Source organism: Phasianus colchicus, chromosome 5 (genome assembly GCF_987193195.1).
Source record: "Phasianus colchicus chromosome 5, bPhaCol1.hap1.1, whole genome shotgun sequence".
NCBI classification, from domain to species: domain Eukaryota; kingdom Metazoa; phylum Chordata; class Aves; order Galliformes; family Phasianidae; genus Phasianus; species Phasianus colchicus.
In genome coordinates this window covers 50374363-50389851 of record NC_143440.1, presented here as the reverse complement: position 1 = coordinate 50389851, position 15489 = coordinate 50374363, and the positions used below count along the sequence as shown (strand labels likewise).

Below are 15489 nucleotides of genomic sequence, written 5' to 3'. Positions count from 1 at the left end.
TTACTACAAGCTATAGTTTAACTCTTTTAGCAAAGGAGTGTTGTTATAGCCATATTTCCTGAGGTTTGTGCCTGAATGTTCATAGCGTCATAGAATCATTTGAGTTGGAAGGGACCTACTCCAACTTCCTGCAATGAACAGGGACACCTATAGCTCCATCAGGTGCTCAGAGCCCCGTCCAGGCTGATCTTGAATGTCTCCAGGGATGGGACATCTAGCACCTTTCTTGGCAATTTGTGCCAGTGTCTCACGCCCTTATAGTAAAAAACTTCTTCATTATATCCAGACTAAATCTCCCCTCTTTTAGTTTGAAACCATTTCCCTTTGTGCCATCACAACAGATTCCACTAAAGAGTCTGTCCCATTCTTTCTATAATCCCACTCTAGATGCTGAAATGCTGCTGTCAGCTTTTTCTTCTCCAGGCTGAACAGCCCCAGCTTTCTCCGCCTACCCTCATTTTCAAGAGCTGCTTCATGCACTTTCTTAATTTGTGGTGTTGGTTTTTGTACCATGTTTCCTGCAATTACAGGTTTTTGTCTTGAAAAGTAAACCTGAACCATGACAGATGAATAATTAATGAATATTTTCCTTTCAGAAGACACGTTTTGCAGACCTTGTATGTGACCTTCATTTTTTCTGTTTCATTTACATTTTATGTATCCTTTTAATTACAAAACTGATGAAAAATGCTAACATTGAAGATGCCCAGATATCTCTCTTACTTTCTTGTCAGAAATATATGGTGTTAGTTTTCTAAAGCTATTCGCTTTGAACTCCAAATGGAATATCTCAGTATTACATTTTTCTTACACTGTTGAGAGAAGTGAAACCTCCATCTCTCCTGCAGGACATTATCCTCAGAGCTTCAAGTGCCTTAAACAACCATGTAGAAGTCAAATGGCTCTGGGACAGAACATGGGTCTAATTCCATCCTAAGTTTGGTCATGAATCTGAAGGCTGTGGTTCAGACAAACCTCAGATCCATTTAACTTCAGTTTCAACTCAGCATCAGCATCCACAAAGCCTAGCTGAATCCTATTGTTGTTGACAGTATACTGAGCTCATAAAGAATCTGAGCTTAACGTAGACAACTGGGATCATCATATAAATCAAAAGAAGATGAAAGTTGAACCCACATCTTTCAGCTTGAATACTAAAAATCTGCCAAGAAGAATAAAAGATACCTCCTGTAAGGGTGATGAGTTGCAATTTCTTTTTGAATTCTTTTGTTTTACATAGTAAAGAAAAGGAGAGAATGGCCTGATTAAATCATATGGGTATGGACTTTTTCTTCTTCTAACAAAAAGATTTATTTAAAGTTAGCATGAAATCTTAATATTTTAGTTAATTTTATGATGAATACACCAGTCCTGTGAAATTATGTTGATTATTTCCATCCTGGTGTTCTGAAATGAGGAAAAAGAGTATTTTCCAAGAAAATACACCTAAGTTCTTAGACTTGCCTAGATTGTATTTTATGTTTTTTTTGGTCTTGTTATGTTTTTCCCCTAGATCATAGAATCTTTATTTAATTCTGTGTTCTTTTGCAGAGAAAGTATTCATTCAGTTCCTGAGGAATCTCCCACTAGTGTGGAGGATGTTGCAGAGATGTGCAGTTTTGCACATTGTTTCTGCTTCTTGGTGTATGCAAGTGAGGAGTGTGCATAATCCTTAGTTAATGATGTGTATTTATATAATTTTTAATAATAATTCTGCAATAGATCTTATGGTCTGCAGCAGTATAGTACTGGAAGTCCCCACACATATTTCATTATTAAGTGGCTTAGTCACACAACACAATGTTTTTGGTTTACTTTACAGATGTGTTTTCTTTTGTAGTTCATATAAAAACAGAAAAGCAACCTAATTCTTTATTTTGTGTATTAGTGGAATCATCTCATGGTCTTCTGATAATTGCTGGAGAAATTAATGGACTTTTTGGAAAGGGTTCTATGAGAAGTAAGAATTTAGAGTAAGATCCAAAAAAGCACTTAGATGCCTAAAGAAAAACTTAGACAGAATTAAGGTACCTAATTTCAAGGGAGTGTGTAGACAGACGCTGCACTGATGAGGCTGCTTAGGTTGTTGAGAACCCAGTATTCTGTTAATGCATGTGGTCAGCAGTTCTGTTGTCTTTCTGGAACTGAACAGTGGACCGTTGCTTCTCTTTCTAACATAATGTGGTAGACAAATACTGATTATCTATTTTACTGCCTGCCCAACTTTTTGGAGTTTAAATCTAGTTTCTACTTACCAGGTGTGTCAACTATGTGCTGATGATACAGAATTCATAAAACGCAATCCTTATTGTCACTCAAAAAGGAGGTCCTCTTCTTTTATGCTCTAAATTCGACTACTTGAGCTGATCCATTCTTTGTTCAAGAAATCTACCTGCTACAAAGCAAGTTGTCAGATAATTTCAGATGACTAATGCAACTAATGAACTAATGTAACAGGATTGTCAACTTCATTTATGATTAATTAATGGTATGTGCTGCATCTCGGTAGCAACAACAGCTACCACATTTTCTGTCCATATTGAAGATGAATAATTTAGCCAATTGAAAGCAGTTGTAAGAGATTATTCAGCATTCTGCCTTTCACAGAGTTTGTCTTGTTCCTTCTGATTATATTCAGGTATTTTTATTAAAAATGGTTGAATTACTCTTCTTTAATTCCAACTTAAATAAGATCATCTGGAACTGGTCTGTCTCAACAGAGGATCCCACTAGATTTGCTGATTTTGAAATTGTTAGAAAATTTACAAATCCATCACCTCTTCTACTTCCATTTTCTGTTACTCTGGTTTAACAACAAAAATTTATTTATTCTGGTTTTACAAATCCCCAAGTCTCTACAAAAAAGTGGTTTTTTGTTGTTGTTGTTGTTGTTGTGTGTGTGTGTGTATCTTTTTTAATTTTATCCTGTAGACAGTGAAACCCTTCTCTTTAGTCACATCTTCAGGTCTTTATAATTATGTGACAATTGTTGTGTCCCAATTCTTGAATATGTTACATTTTCATCTGCTTTTCAAAACAGGGGGATTCAATGCTACTGTAGTGCTTGGAATGCATAATTGTGCAGGGACAGTTCAAGTAGACATAAGGAAAAGCTTTTTCTCTCAGAGAGTGGTCAGGCACTGGAAAGGCTGCCCAGGGAGGTGGTGGAGTTGCCGTCCATGGCAATGTTCAAGAGGCATCTGGATGAGGAGCTATGAGATATGGTTTAGTAGCTTGTGGTAGTAATGGTGATGGGAGGATGATTGGACTAGATGATATTGCAGGTCCTTTCCAACTTTATGATTCTATGATTCTATGATTCTAAGTAGTTCTGGGGCTGCCATCAGACAAACTAGTTTTTAGAACTAGAACTTTAGAAATGTATCTTATATGACAAAGTGGCTGCTGAATTTGCTCTTCAGTATTATAGGCAATCTCAGGCTACTATATTTTCACTGCTGTGAATGCTGGTATTTTATAGAATTTGAGCCTATTTTCAGTGGCTTAGGGGAGATGCTGGCACAAGTATGTCTGGGAACTGAATTCTTCATGAAAATATTTGCCTTTCTCTCACAGACATGCTTGCAGAAAAAGCGGACATATACTACAAGGATTAAAAGGTAGAATGTTGCAGTTTCAACCCAACATACAATGTTTTACATATTTGAGAAATAATTATTTTGCAAGTATTATTTATGCAATCCATTAATTTACTGATGTTTGAATAGTACAAACACAACAAAGACAGTCATGAAGAAGGCAGGATAGTAATGAGAGGGTGCTGATATTGCAAAGATTTAATGAGCAGTAATAAAAAAGTAGCATGAGTGTATGCATTCAGAAAAATAATGGAACCATTCTTCAACATGCTACAAGTGTGGAATATTATCTGCTGCTCCTACTTATAGTGTCCATCAGATCTAAAAATGGCTTTAATAGCAAATATCAGTGTAGCCCCTGGAGGAATCCACTGCAGCCCAGCTGCAAAACCCTTGATAATCAGATTGGTTATGACAACTATGTGTAGCCATAAAAAAATGAGAAAAGCAAAGAAATGTGTTATGGCTTATCCCTTGGCTCAGAGGACAGACTGTGGAAGTGAATGTCCAGAATTCATCTATTCTTCACACTGTGTACTAGTGCTTGCTTGAAAGAGAATGTTTAAATTACAGTTTAAATTTATGTGTTATTCAGTCATGCAGAATAGATTTCCACTGATGAATTATAGAATGATAGAATCACCAAGGTTGGAAATGACCTCCAGGATCATCCAGTCCACCCACTCACCTATCACCAGTATTTCCCACTAAACCGTGTCCCTCAGTACAACGTCTAAATGTTTCTTGAACACCTCCAGGAACAGTGACTCACAGCCTCTCTGGATAGCCTAGTCCAGTGCCTGACCACTCTTTCAGTGACCAATTTTTCTGTATAGACAAGCCTGTGTGCTTTTGAAGACCTATGATTTTCTTTTTCTAGTTTGCTTTTGTAGACATAGTTACAAGTAGCTGAACAGTCTTCTCTTGCACCCATCCAATGCAGTTGGAAATTGTCACTTGGGAAGGCAATTTCTATTTTTAATACAGATTATATGGTGCCTAAGGTTTTGATTAAATTACGTTGAATGTTAAGTTGACTGGCAATAGAAGTTAGTGGCAGCAGATCATGAACAGTCAGATAGCGACCAAATGGCATTTACATGTGTATATACTGGTCCTGCACTGACATGGAAATTGGTTTGATCTATGTGACCTATGTTAGCTGGGAAAACTATACTGAAGCCAATTGCCATGCTTCCCAGATGTAAAAGGCATCTGCTGTAATTCTATAAGGTCATTTTGTAATACAGACTTCCACATAGTTTGGAGCACAAAATGAGAATGTATCTTGCTCAATTATACTATTTAGCTTGGTCTTCATTCTGGTGGCTTCACCTCATTCCCGCTGAAGGATCCTGAACATAGAATACTTCAGCCAAATTTTACAATCTTTATTTGAGCAAAGTATTCAGAGAGCAATATATTTTGCTGTCTTGCCACTGAATGTGAAGGGCAGTGATAGACCGAACTCTTCCTTTATGTTATTTCAACCTAAGGAATGTTGAAAATCTCTCACCGTGTGGCTGCATGTTCATTAATTTCCTTCCTAAATATCCAAAGCATGTATTCTTCCATGGGACTGAGATGAGAGATCCTCTGTATGCAAGGAAAGCTTTAAGATTTGGCTCATTGATTCTATTATGGAACTCTATTTCAAAGAAACACTTGAGGACAACAACACATACTCATATATTTCTCCCACATGCCCACATTGTCTTTGATAAATATCTAAATCTGTCACACACAGTAAGTTGTACTCCTCCTCTGCCAGTGCTTGTGGTCAGCAAATTATGGATGGCTTTTACCAACCCTGAAGGTAGAGGCTGGGATTTTTAGCTTGTGTAATGCTCTTCTAACAAAATTTACAAAGAGACAAAAATATTCATTAAAACATCATTAATCACTGTTAACAGTTCTGAAGAGAGCTGAGATGAAACGAGGCTAAAACTTTTCATAAGAAAAATTTTCTAAGTAAAAATAAGCAGAGAAAATATTAAGAAGCTGTTTTGAGAAGACGATTCCTGGAAATTTTCAGTGGGGCTAAAGTCTGGTTAACAGTTATTTTGGGAACATTTTCTACTACTACTACTTCATTCAATATTGTTTTTCTTTTGGCAACTTAAGCATCAAGGTGACTATATTTTGGACTCATTTTTATAATTAGTGTAATAATAGCATCTTCTTACATGACTCTATCTTGTTACTCACCACCAAGAATTTCAAAGCATTTTACAAACCATATTACATTTATAACAATTGTTTTGCATCTTCCTGACAAATATCAATTTCTGAGAAAAATACAGTTGCATATAGTGTTGAATTTTAGGTATTTGTTCTGAGACCCAAGGAGAGTTTCTCATTAACTTAAGGAGTCAGATCTTTTGTTAGAGAAGTTTTTATGCAACTGAATTGAGCATGAACTCAAGCATAAAGGTCAAACAGGATTTCATATCCAGCCTCTTTCTGTCACATGCAATATTGAACCTCATCTACACTGTGTCTTTTGAACTGTAGATGAAGTTAACTATACTAGTAATACAGAAGCTGGAAAGCATCAGGTGTTGTGCCTTTGTTCATGTAAGCTCTCTTAAGTACTCAAGCTCCTTCTATATTTTGGCTAAAGGTTTAAGCTTTAAAACGTGAATGAGTTGTTATGTATGTACAGCACATCAAAGTGACAAGGAGTTAGGGTGATTTTTAGCATTCAGGTATGACATCATATGTCAACACAGCACTGTACTAGGCTCGTGAGTCCACCTGACAGGTTTGGATCTTATACCAGCTGTTATGTGTATAACCTTTTCACAGTAGTTCAAGTGCGGATATGATATTATTATATTATATGCCCACTTTCCACTATGGCAGTGTGCACAAACAGTGGGGTTAACTGCTTCCTGCTGTTAGAGCCTAGTTCTAGGCGGTTTTAACAACTGAGGCAATTTTCTTAGCTGACATTTTAGCGATTAGTAAAATCTTATCTTGCTATCTTATCCATCAGTCTCTACAAGAATTTTGTCATTGATGGACTGGCATTTCACACTGTTATTCATGTTGGTGTTTCAGTTTATATTCTGGTCTCAGAAATCTTGAAAACATTGGACTCTGTGGTGTAAAAATTTACAGAAAACTTGTATTCTTCTGTGCGGTGGACAGGAAGACTAAACTAGAGTAGGCTCACTGTGGTAGAAAATAAGGCTCTATCACTTCTTGCAAAGCATTAGATTCTGTGAATGGGAGGACTGTGAGTTCCCAGAAAGCAATTTGTTTGTATTCAGAAAGAGTACACATACTAAGCATAGCGTCTGGTTCAATTTGTATTGATTATGTAATAGCAGGTTGTACCATCTGTTCAGCAGTGGTATATCATCCTGCTTTCTTCTATCACATCTTTCTCTTGCTGATCTTATGCTTGAGCTTCAGTTTAGATTTTCAATACTGGGTGCTGCAGAAGAAAAATGTGCCACAATCTTCTCTTGATCTTGCTTATATTTTCCTTGAGTGACTTCTTTCAATGTGATGGGTGGACAGCAGCCTTTTTAACAGATGTTTCTCACAGGGTATTGCATAATTATTTTTCAAGAGGCTTCTAAAAGCAGATGTTTCCACGTCTTTGTTCTTTCCCCTCTTGACACTTCAACACAAACAGCAGATTCCACTGCTGCTGTCCTTCAGATCTAGTGAAAAAAATACCATAGCAGTGATGTTGGATTTTTTCAGCTCATTTGGCAATAGTAAATATGTACTGGCATGATTCTCCTCCCTTTCCCCCTTGCCATTAGCCATGCTTGCACATAGTATCTCATGCTTTCTCTTTTGGAAACACTATCTTTTTCTACGATCTTTGTATAGTTGATCTTTACTTTCTTCCAAAAAATTTTTGCATTGAGAGCAGGAGTGAATTTTTGACTTCCTGCCATTTCAGTATATAGTTTTTGATCTTTTTCCAAGGTAGATGACAACTGTGCCCTGTGATACCTCCACCACTATGAAGAAAGACTCTTTGATATTACTTTGGATATTTTTGGGTGAAATAGCTCCATTTTCTCTTTCTCTCTCACAAATAGAGATTCAACAACTGGACTTTCCTATTGTTTACAGAAATAGCTCCGCTTTCTTGCAAACCATTTTGTAAGGGGACTTCCTAATTTGAGTACTTTTTCCTCAAAGACCAAGGGAATGCAACTAAGAATGAAGTAAAGGGCAGGCCCAGACAAGTTTCATTCAGCTATAATTTATCATTACAAAAGATGGATTTCAGCTGTTAGTCTAAAATGATGATAAATGCCTGGATGAAGAAAACAAAAACTTTCTAGTAAATCTACTCCATGTCTAACTTTAAATCTCATGGATTTTACTTCCTGTAGTAAAACATCATCTGATGGTATAGCACTTTAGACACATGACAAGTTTCATCCTTTCTGATCCTGGGTTATTTACTAATTGGTTTGAGTCTATGACAAGGGTCTTACTTTTCTGGATCCTGAGGGAAAGCACAGCATTTTTGAAATATGTAGAATATTTTAAATTTCACAAACTTTACCTGAAACACAGAATCACAGAATGGTTAAAGTTAAAAAGGACCAGTGGAGGTCATGTACATCATAGTAGAGACTCCTGCTCAAAGCAGACAATTAGAGTTGTGTCCAGTAGGATTTTGAGTATCTCCAAACGTAGAGACTGCTAAGCTTCTCTAAACAAGTGTTTAACCACTATCACCTTAAGGTTTGTTCTTATATTTATTTTTATTTGTTTGTTTGTTTATGAGAACATTATGGAATACAGTTTTAAAAGCTCTTCTAAAGTCAAGATGAATTACATCCAATCAGTGTTTCAGTGTGGTTAAGGTTGAAAAAGGAATCTTTGGAGTTCATTTGGCCCAATATCCCTGGTCAAGCAGGGCCACCTAGCACAGGTTTGTATTGAATATTTCATAGGAGGGAGACCCCACAACATCTCTGGACAACTTTTTATATTACTCAGTCACCTGCACAGCAAAGAAGTGTTTTCTCATGCTCAGAAGGAGTTTCTTGTGTTTCAGACTGTGTTCATTGCTTCTTGTCTTGTCCCTGAGCGCCATTGAAAAGAACCTGGAAGGTGGTATTTCTCCAAATCCTCTCTTCTGCCCTTCTGGAAGATGGTTGTTACATTTGCTTTCTCCTGCTCAGGGACCTCCTCTGACTGCTATGACCTTTAAAAGGTAATTGAGAGTACTCTCACAGTGTCATTGGCCAGCTGTCATGGGTGCATCCTATTTAGCCTTGTGTGCTTGTAGGTATCCAGTTAGTTTAAATGTTCCCTAACCTGATTCTCCTCTATTAAGGAAAGTCTTCCTTGTTCCAGACTTCTCCACTGGTGAATGGGGCTCCTGAAGGCAAATAAATTCCTAGTAAAGACTGAGATGAAGAAGTCACTTAGGATGTTAGCCTTTTCTGTTTACTTTGTTAGCAGATCCCATGCCCCATTCAGCAGCTGTTCCTCATTTTCCCATGTCTTTCTTTTTCTGCTGATGTACTGGCAAAACTCATTCTTTTTGCACTTGACATCCCTTGTCATATTCAGCTGCAGGTGGAATTTGGCTTTCCTAAACTCTTCTCAGACTGTATTCTTGTATTCTTCCTGGGTGCATCCATCCTTGCTTCTGGCTCTTGCATATTTGAGTTTTGTCAAGAACATCTCGAACCATTCAGGACTCCTGCCAGCTTTCCTGGAGTTCCTGCAGATAGGGATGGACTGTACTGAAACACAGAGGAGATGATATTTGAAAATATCTTCTTTCTGGAGTGCTATATCCCTTGGGATTCTTCCAAGAAGGTTCCTGAATAGGCCAAAGTCTTCTCAAAGTCTAGTGTTATGATCCTTTTTGCCTTGTTTTCTCCCCTCAAAATCCTGAACTGCACTATCTCATACTTAGTAAATCATGGCTTTCCCCATTTATTCATGTCTCTGTCCAGTTCTTCCTTGTTTGCAAATGTGAGGTCTAGCCAAGTACCTACCCCTTGCTGGCTCCTTGATTGCTTCTCATTTCTATCCACAGATATTATGTTCCCAATGATGAGTAAGGCCAAATTGTTCTAGGAAGACCTCATCTACTTCTTTCAGGTGATCAATAGCAGTTACTGACATTGCCATGGTGATTGCTCCTGGTATGTTATCTTTTCACTGGTAGCTAAATCATTTCCAGTTGTTCCTAAGTCACAAAAGCATTTTTGAAGGGAGACAGTAGAAACTTGTTCCTTTGAGAAATATAAAAATATACTGAAAAAACTATAAGATGTTTCACAAGAAAGAAATATACATTGGAAAGGTAAGGAACTGGATGATACTCTTTTTTTTTTTTCCCCATTCACTTTCTTTTTTTCTGTTACAGCAGCAATGTTCATAATTATTACTGCTCCTGCTTGTTGCTCAAGACACCAGTATGACAACTTGGGTGAATGAGAGGACTTTGCTAATACAAATAATCTCTAAAACTTCTTTTTTTCTTCTTCTTCTCCTTTCCTGTGCTCAATCTTGGTGATTATCTTGGTGTTCTAATTTTCTGACAAGCTTAGCAGTTATTTTTCCTCCAGTGAAAAATGAATTTCCATGTGACTTTTCATGTTCTTTTCCTTTTCCCTGAACACTCTCTCCTATATCAGATTCATTTTCCTTCAACAGTGATCACAAAAAGTTTGGACGTGACAGATATGTGTAACAGGTGAAGGTAATGTTCATTTCAATTTTTTTTGTTCTCCGGCTATCTGTTGAATTATCTAGTTATCTGTATACTTCATTAGACATTTTATCTCATCTTCCTCATCTGTTTTTTGAGGCTTGAATTTTTTTTTAAAGTGCTGCTTTGCATAATTGTGCCAAAACAAACAAACAACAAAAAAAAAGAGAGATGTGTTTACTTCAGCAAGTGAAAATATAAATGCAGTCTTGCAAAGAAAGCCCAATGGTCAGTCTCCCATAACCATGGGAAACCTTCTTGCAGGTCGTAACAAATGAAAGTAGAAAGATTGCTAATTTTACTAAATTTGTTAGTTATATGTAATAGTCTTACAATAATCTCAACCTCCAAAAAATACAGAAAAAAAGAAGAGAAAAAGTAGAAAATAACACGTCAGTGGCTGTTGTACTGTAGTATTTCTTTCTTTTCCAAAGTGTAATCCAACTTTTTTTTGAATTAATGTACACAAGTCACTTTAACTGCTGGCTGCAAAACTTTTGGCAGTTTGTTTGATATTCCAACCAATCTCTGTGTAAAGAACTGTCTGAATTGTTTATAGGCTTGTCCTTCTGCCCAGAGTTTAGTCCACAATCTCTTATTTTGAACACAATTGTACTTAGAGAGATATTTGGGCCTTGCACTGAAAGACTGTGGTTAGTGGGCAGAAGACTCATAGAATTTAGAATCATTAGACATGTTTTTATCAACAGTTAAAAAAGAATTAAGTGAAGAAGTAATTCCACATAAATGTTTCCATTCAGTATTCTTACTGTGCAGTATGACTATAATTTATATTTTCACAACAAAATCTATTTTTGTTTCTTAAAATTCCTGGAAATGTAAAGCCACTAAGAAATAAAAAGTGACCTGGCAAATTATTCTCTTTACATCGAATATCGGATAAAAAAGGAACAAGAGTACAAGATGAAGATCAGGAAGGACTATTTCTTCTGTTCCTTTTTCAAATTTAGATGTATGGGTTGTGTTAACAAGGTAGGTAGTTTTTTGTCACAGTTGCACAGTTATGGAATTTAGTATTAATCTGGTGTCAAGACTCTGTAAAAGTATCTAAACAACATTTTCATGTCTTCAAGAATGTACATAGGTGAACCTGGGCTTTGCATTATTTTATCTTCATGGTGAAGGGCAGTAGACAGAAGTTGCTGTTTTTGAATCTAACTTTAGCTGAAATGAACAATGTAACTTCATATAAAAAAAATCCTGAGCTATCTCTTATTCCCCGTTTAAAAGCAATGAAAAAACATTGTTTTGTGCCTTGGAAAACTAGCTCTGCAAAACAATAGGTTTGATTAGTTTAGGTGCAGTATTTCACTGATGCTACTAACACTGCTTCCAGAATTCTGCAGTTTTTCTTCACAGTTCTGTTTGGAAAGGGATGATGTGAACTCATCCTTTTTGAGTCATCAGAGAATTGAAACAGGGCATTTATTTCTTTCAGACCTATGACCAACTCCTCTGTGAAGAGATCAAGGATCCTGATTTGTTTCTAGGTAAGACACATTATTGTCAAAACCAAACAAACAGTACCTGCAATAATGTAAAAGACAGGAAGAAGTTTTATTGAAGTGGTAATTAACATTGCGAAGTAAAACACTGTAAGAACATTTATTAAGCTACACATTTTACCTGCTTGGTATTTATTTCAGGCTGCCTAGCATATTTAGATATATTTAAAAGACAGACAGTCCCAGAATGATCAGTAATTGAGAACACACTGAAGATAGATAGGGAAAGGGGAAAACGTAGTGCTTACCATTAGAGATGAGGAAAAAGCAGATAGAAGAGACTGATTAATTTAAATACAACCACACACACACCACAGTCTCAGTTTGAACTCATAGAAGATGAAGAGTTGGATAACACCCAACATATAAGTGTCAGGAATAAATTGTGTCCATTGTCAGGTTTTGTCAAGCCAAACTACAACAGAGCAACAGACCCTGCTTGCAAAAGAATAAGGGAGTCTATCTCAATTTTATTAAAACTTTTTATATATATATAATTATTCCACATTCCAACAGGAAATTGAGGCAAATATTCTCAATGAACCTATCACAGAGTGGATGTGAAAGGAGTTCACTAAGTATATCTAAATAATGACTTTTTAGTAGTTTGATCTATTGAATAAACCTCTACTGTGCCTTTGGTGTTCAAAGGTTTTAGTAGTGTCCTTGATAGTGATATAGTACAGGCTTATGAAATTTCAGTTGATACTAACTGCATATACATTGAAAGAAATTAATAGATTCAGAAATTATATTTACACATAAAATTCAAGGCTTTTTGACAAACAAATGTAAGCTGTTGCATTTAGATAGAATAATCAACTGTGTAAATGCAGGATGGAAAACCCAACACTGCAAAAAAAGTACTAAGGTTCAGTGAATCTCAAGATTAACGTTAGTCAACAAGGTGTTTTAAAAGGAGAGTTTTGGATATGTTGGAGCTGGTTAGTCTAAAAACAGGAGGACAACTTAGGGGAATAAATAATAGTACAAGATGTTGCAAGAAAGGTTCTGATTAGAAGGAAGGAAAACAGAAAACAGTTCTAATAGCAAGGGGGGTGAAGTGCTGGAAGAGATTGCCTAACAATGCTTGGAGCATCCATCAACAGATTAGACAAACATCTGTTAGGAATGACATGGTTATAACCGAGCCTGCCATGGTGTGGGAGGAGTGGAAATGGGTAACCTCTGGAATGATTCTGTGTTTCCGTTTATAATATTTTTCCTGCAGAACTCTTATTAAAAACAAGAATTGCAAGAAAAACACTAGTGATTCCTGCCTTCTGCACACAATTTTACTGCAGTGCATGTCTTCTTCCTCCACATGAGGTAGGAACAGCTTGGCAGCTTTTGATTTTATTTAGCAGGAAGGCTTTTTACTTCATTTCCTCTATTGTTATTCACATAGTGCAGAACAGCTTTGGCCCAAATCCATTATCAGGTAGCATGGTTTAATAGGTAGGTCACTGTGTACAGTCAGGCAACTGAAGTGTTTCTTGCTTTGCCACAGTGATCATTTTTGTAACCCATCCTAAATCCCTTTGGCTCTGTTTGGATTCTTTCCTGCGTTTTGTTCGTGATATCTATCTGCACTGCATGATTCAAGGTCCTGCTTCATGTGAGCTCTGGGAGGAAGGTATTACTACACTCTGGGTGTTAAGGCACCTGGGGATATGGAGCTTGAACTTAAATGAGTCTTCAGTGTATTACTGTAACACATGTAGCAAGCCACAATAACAGACACTGAAGTCTTTCTGTTGCCTCCAGTGGAACTTGTTATATAAGGATCTGAATGAAAAAAAGATCTTTAAAGGATATTCTTAGTATTCTCTTCAGTTATCTTCGTATCCTTGTACCATTGTATTCTGCCATTCTTATTTGCATGTCATCTTACTTCGATTTGATGTGTCCCTGCTGTAGCATTCTGATACATAGAATGCATGAAATATGCCTTTCATATGAGCATAAATTCTAATCTTGCTCAGACATCTCTGTGGCCAAAATCTGATATTTTCTGTCTAGTCATAGAGTTCAGAGGTCATGCTTGTAACTTATCTAGTAAAGTATAGTAGAGAATTGGCTGGTATAGGAAGTATATAGAAAATGGAACATTTTAAAAATTATATTTTTACATACACAAGTATTGGGCTTGGAACAGAAATCATAGCATGTCACACGTGAGAAATATTTATTTAGTTTTACTGTCATTTTATAACAGTATTTCTTTAAGTTTTACATAATATATCTTTTTTCATTGGGGAAAAAATCAGACTCTAGCAAATGGTGAGACAGCTTAAAAATAATTGTAACTAGGAACTGGGCCATGATTAAAATTGTTCAGCTGTTTGTTTTATTGTTTGTTCCCAAAACCTTAAATGCACTCTATGAGAACAATAACAACAGTTAGCATGTAACTCCATATGGGCCAATTCTTGCAGTCCTCACTCAGTCCTTTCTTACTCAGAAAAACTTTTTAGAGTGCTTTGCAAAGACGCAGGGTTGGAACTGTGTGTTCTAATTGTTTTGTAATATTAACATGGTAGCTACCATGGAATAAGAAAAAAAAAGCAGAAAGAGAAATAGATTGAAGACTGTGTGTCTACTAGCATATCTGGATTCAGGAAGAGTTCAGAAGAATGTAGACAGTGATGTCTCCTTCGACAGTGTCTGTATCTCAACTTCACAGTGGGATGCTAATGATAGAAACTAGAAAGAAAAACAAAATGTAAAGAAAACAATGATGGCTATTTGCTACATAAGCTATAAACTTGTAAGCAAGTTTGCAAGTAAGAAATCACATTTACTCTGGATGACCTTAGCTGGCACACAGAATCATAGAATTGCTCAGGTTGGAAAAGAGCTACAGGATCATGAAGTCCAACCTCAAACTAACTATACTACTCTAACAACCCACTGCTAAATCATGTCTCTGAGCACCACATCCAGATGATCTTTAAACACATTCAGGGATGGCGACTCAGCCACCTCCCTGGGGAGCCTATTCCAGTGCTTACCAACCCTTTCTTGATATCCAACCTAAACCTTCCCTGGTGCAACTTGAGGCGATGTCACCTGTCACCAGTGAGAAGAGACCAAACATGGAAAATGTTAATTTTTTCAGGCATTAATTTGCTGACTTTCTTGGTTGTGTTGATCTCCAGATTTCCTTGGAAATACAAGTGCTTGGCATTTCTATTATTAAGAATGAACTTTCTTTGTATACATTTTCCTAAATGTTCATCTGTGTTTCCACTTCCAGGACAATCTTCTAAGAATGGTGGTGAAACATAATGAATTGTAACCTGTTATGACTGATTTCAGAGGTAATGAGCTACATTTGGTGTGGGATTTTCAAAACTCTATAGCATATATACAGAAGATGAAGTATTACATAAACTTGTGAAATTTGCTCCCAGAAAGTTTACTTATAGTTAGCTACAGTGCATACTGATAGTAGACTATATAATTTACAATACCTTTTAACTATAAAACCTCTTAATATTTTGATTTCACTGAGTTTTAGTTGGGTTACCAAGTATGCATGGAAGACTTAATTTAGGAAGGGCTACTGTAAGCATAATTTGAACCTTTTCTCTTGGGAGAGATATTGAAACCTCATACATATTTTAGGATGGTAAGGATCTGGTGGTAC

The 15489-nt window shown here is 36.5% G+C and overlaps 1 long non-coding RNA gene across 1 annotated transcript in view; it reads left to right on the top strand.

The window, feature by feature from the left end:
- Positions 1–15208, top strand: part of LOC149917917 (uncharacterized) — a 76658-nt gene extending 61450 nt beyond the window's left edge. Inside the window, exons 3-5 of the long non-coding RNA XR_016467055.1 lie at positions 11771–11822; positions 13069–13166; positions 15097–15208. This is a non-coding gene — a long non-coding RNA (uncharacterized LOC149917917). The remainder of the gene's footprint in view (positions 1–11770; positions 11823–13068; positions 13167–15096) is intronic.
- The last annotated feature ends 281 nt before the right edge of the window (positions 15209–15489 follow it).